The following is a 4966-nucleotide window of genomic DNA, read 5'->3' on the forward strand; positions in this document are numbered from 1 at the left end:
TAGCAAATAGAATCCAACAACACAGAAGAAAGATTATATATCATGACAAAGAGGGGATCAAACTAGGGACACAGGGGTGGTTCAACTTATGCAAATCAATCAATGTAATACAGCACATCAACAAGAGGAAGGGCCAAAACCACATGATCATCTCAATACATGCAGGAAAAACATTTGAAAAATTCAACACCCACGTATGATAAAAATTCTGACCAAATTGGGCATAGAAGGAATATATCTCAGCAAACAAACCTGCAGCCAGCATAGTACTCAAAGGTGAGAGAGTCAAATTCTTCCTACTAAAATCTGGGACAGTAAAAGGATGCACACCATCATGACTCCTACTCAAGATAGTCTTGGAAGTCCAAGCCACAGCAATCAAACAAGAGAGAGAAGTAAAAGGGATGAAAATTTGAAAGGAAGAGATAAAAGTCTAACTATATGCAGATAATATGTTACTATTTATAGAAAACCATACAAGATCCAGAATGAAATTACTACAGCTGATCAAAGAATTCAGCAAGGTAGCAGGTTACAAGATTAAGGTTCAAATATCTGTGGCATTTCTTTATGCTAATGATTCAGATAATACTATAGAGCTATAGTCAACATGACAACACTGTATTGGTAGATAAACATACATATAGGCCAATGGCACAGTATAAAGAGCCTAGAAATGATCCCAAAAACGTTTGGTCAATTAATCTTAGACAAAGGAGGCAAGAAATTACAATGGAAAAGAGATAGTCTCTTCAGCAACTGGTGTTTGGAGAACTGGACAGCAGCATATAATTCAATGAAGCTAGAACACTCCCAATGAAGCCAGAACACCATGCACAAAAATAAACTCAGAATGGATCAAATACTTAAACATAAGACAAGACACAATAAACCACAAAGAGGAAAATATAGGGAAAATATTATCTGATATAAGTCTCGAAAATTTTCTCGTAGAATAAATAAAACCAAGAATAAACAAATGAGACCTAATGAAACATACAAGCTTCTGCACAGTAAAGAAACCGGAAGTAAAACAAAAAGTCAACCTACGGAATGGGAAAAAATTGCATATGAAACCGTCAAAGACTTGATCTCCAGAGTATATAAGCAGCTCATCTAACTGAATAAGAAAAAATAAACAACCCAATTCAAAATTGGGCAGAAGACCTGAACAAGCGATTCTCCAAGGAAGACATACAAATGATCAAAAGACACATCAGAAAATGCTCAATATCACTTATTATCAGAGAAATGCAAATCAAAACTACAATGAGGTATCACCTCACACCAGTCAGAATGGCCATCATTGAAAAATCCACAAATGATAAATGCTGGAGAGGATGTGAAGTAAAGTTAACCGTCCTTCATTGCTGGTGGCAATGAAGTTTGGTGCAGCCACTGTGGAAAACAGGATGGAGATTCCTCAAAAGCCTAGGAATAGTCATACCATATAACACAAGAATCGCGCTCCTGGGCATAAATCCAGAAGGAACCCGACTTCAGGAAGATACCTGCACCCCAATGTTCATAGCCAGCATTATTTACAATAGCCAAGACATGGAAACACCCTAAATGTCCATCGACAGTTGACTGGAAAAAGAAGAGGTGGTATATTTATACAATGGAATAGTAGTCAGTCTTATAAACTGTTAACATAATGCCATTTTCAGCAACATGGATGCTCCTGGAGAAAATCAGTCTATGTGAAGTAAGCCAGAAAGAGAAAGAAAAATATCATATGAGAAGGCTCATGTGTGGTATCTAAAAACAAAACCAAACCAAACAAAAAACTCATAAATACAAAACAGAAATAGACTCGCAGGCAGAGAATACAAAATTTTAGTTGCCAAGTGGGTGGGGTGTGGGAATAGATAGTCTGGGACTTCAAAATTCTAAAATAGATAAACAGGACAGTACTGTATAGCACAGGGAAATATATAAAAGATCTTAAGGCAGCTCACAGGGGAAAAAATGGTACAAGAAATGTATATAAGTTCATTGTAACTAAAAATTTATGCTCTACAATGGAATTTGAGACACCTTTGTAAAATGATTAAAAATCCATAAAAAAAAGTTAAAAAAGAAAAAAACATGAACTTAAATATTACATGTATAAATATAAATTAGAGAGATAAACAACTATGCAAAAGAGTAGTAAAACCTAAATTTTGTTTTTGTTGTCTTTTTAAGATAAGCAAAATCAAAAATCCTCTATCCAGATGCATCATGAAGAAAAGAGAATTGATCCAAAGAAATAAAGTCAGAAATAAATATGGAGAAATAACAATTGTTCCCTCAGGTATACAAAAAGGGGATCATTTTGTCAACACTTATATGACAATGAACTGGACAACTTAGAAGAAATAGACAAATGTCTAGAAAGAGACAGGGATAAGGAGAAACAAATAATTTGAACAAACTGTTTATTAGAAGAAAGAAACAATCTGCATTTAAAAAATCGTTAAATGTTAGTGCAGATTTAAACAGCTCCCATGGAACACTGTACAAAAATTCAAAGCAGAACTTATAATCTTCACACTATTCAAAAATAGTGAAGATGTGGGAAACTCACAAATTATTTCTATGAAACGTTCATCACCCTGATAGCAAAGCCAACAAACAAACTACAGGCATATAAAATTTCAAGCCAATATCTTTGATTGACATAGATGCAAAAATTCTAAAAAATATTATTAGCAAACTAAATCCAGCAATAATTAAAATGAATTATACAACATGATCAACTTTAATTTATTGCAGGGTAATAAGAGAGGTGGAACATACATGAAATCAATCAGTTCGATACACCACATTAACAAAAGAAAAAGGGAAAATGAAATGATCATCCCAATAAATCCATCAAAAACATTTCACAAACTTCAACTTTCATTCATTAAAAAGCAGCAACAACAGCAATAACAAAAAACAACAGAAAGAACAACAACAGAAACCTCTAACAAAAGCAGGATTCAGGAAAAATATCTCAACGTAAATGAGTCATTAATAACAGACACACAGACAACATAATATGCAAAAGTGAATAACTGAAAGCCAAATTAAGGAATAAGAAAAGGATGCCCACTCTCACCATTTCTATTAAACACAGTATGGGAAGTCCTAGCAACAGCAATCAGACAAGAAAAATATGTTATTCAAGTTGGATTGAATGAAGTAAAACTGTTATTATTTTAGATGACATGATAATATATATAGAGAACCCTAAAGATTCACCACACGAAAACAAATAAAACTAATAAAGACATTTAGCAAAGTAGCATGATTCATGATTAATATACAAAAACTGTTACATTTCTTTACCCTAACAAAGAAATATTCCATAATTTTAAAAAATCCATATGAAATCATATCAAAAATGAAAAACCTATGGAAAAACCAAGATAGTAAAATCTATAGGAGACTGATAAATATATTTGAAGATGATGCCTAGAAATGGAAAGAAATCTCAAGGTCTTAGTTTAGAGGAATTAATATTGTTAAAATATACATACAAAAAATGATGTCCACAAATATAAATTGATGCAGTTCGAACTACATGATATTTTCCACAGAAATTAAAACAGTCCTAAGATTTGTATGTAACTGCAAATGTACCAGAACTGCCAAAGGAACAATGAGGAAAAAGAACAAATTTGGAGCCATAACCCAATAACCTCCCAGATATCAGACTATATTACGAAAACAGTAATCAAAATAGCACAATACTGGAAAACGAACAAACATCTATATCACTGAAACAGAATACAAGGTAGAAATAAAACATCACAACCATGGTCAACTAAACTATGACAAAGGAAACAAAAATATACAATGCTGAAAAGACAGTCTTCAGCAAGTGATGTCGAGAAAGCAAGGCATCTACATGTAAATCAATGAAATTAGAACACTCCATCACACTGTACAAAAATAAACTCAAAATGCTTGAAATATCTGAATATAATACATGACAAAATAAAACTCCTGGAAACTAACATAGGCAAAACAAGACATAAATTGTAGCGAATTTTTCATATGTCAATCTCCCATGCTGAAAACAATAAAAGCAAAACAAACAAATAGGTCCTAATTAAACTTAAAACCTTCTTCATAGCAAAATAAACAATATGAAAAGATGAAATTCCTAATGGGAGAAAACATTAGAAAACAATGCAATTAACAAGAGGCTAATTTCTAAAATACACAAATCGTTCATAAAACTCCATTTCAAAAATCTATAATCTACTCAGCCAGAAAATGAGCAGAAGAGAATTCTCTAAAAAACACACACAGATGACAATCAGAAACATAAAAACATGCTCACATAGCTAATCATTATACAAATGCAACACAAAAATAAAATAATGTTTTACCTCACACTAGTCAGAAGGGCTGTCATCAAAATGTCTACAAATAATAAAGACTGTGGAAGTTGTGGAGAAAAAGGGACTCTCCAACGGTGTTGGTGGGAATGAAAATTGGTGCAAGCACTTTGGAAACAGTATGGATGTTCCTTTAAATAATTAAAGTAGACCTATCATATGACTCAGCAATCCCACTCCAGGGCATATAAAGCATAAAACCTGAAAACAATGTATCCTAGGGTAAAACATAAGAAGCACACTCTGATATTGGACTGAAATTGATTCTACATATATCTCCTCTGGCAAGGGAAGCAGAGGGAAATCTAACAAAATATGATTGTATCACTCTAAACAGATTTACACTGCATAAGAAATGATCAATAAAATGAAAAGTCAACCAACATATTGGGAGAATATGTTTGCATGTGATATTTTCCAATCAATTGTTAATATCCAAATATATGGCAAACTCTTACCCCACAACACCAATAAAAGAACAAACAATCCAATTAAAAAAGTACGTAAGAACTGAATAGATAGATCTCAATCAATTATCTGTAGAAAACTTACAGATGCCTAAATGACACATGAAAATATGTTCAGAGTTA

The sequence above is a fragment of the Vicugna pacos genome, unplaced genomic scaffold (assembly GCF_048564905.1).
Source record: "Vicugna pacos unplaced genomic scaffold, VicPac4 scaffold_19, whole genome shotgun sequence".
Classification (NCBI taxonomy): domain Eukaryota; kingdom Metazoa; phylum Chordata; class Mammalia; order Artiodactyla; family Camelidae; genus Vicugna; species Vicugna pacos.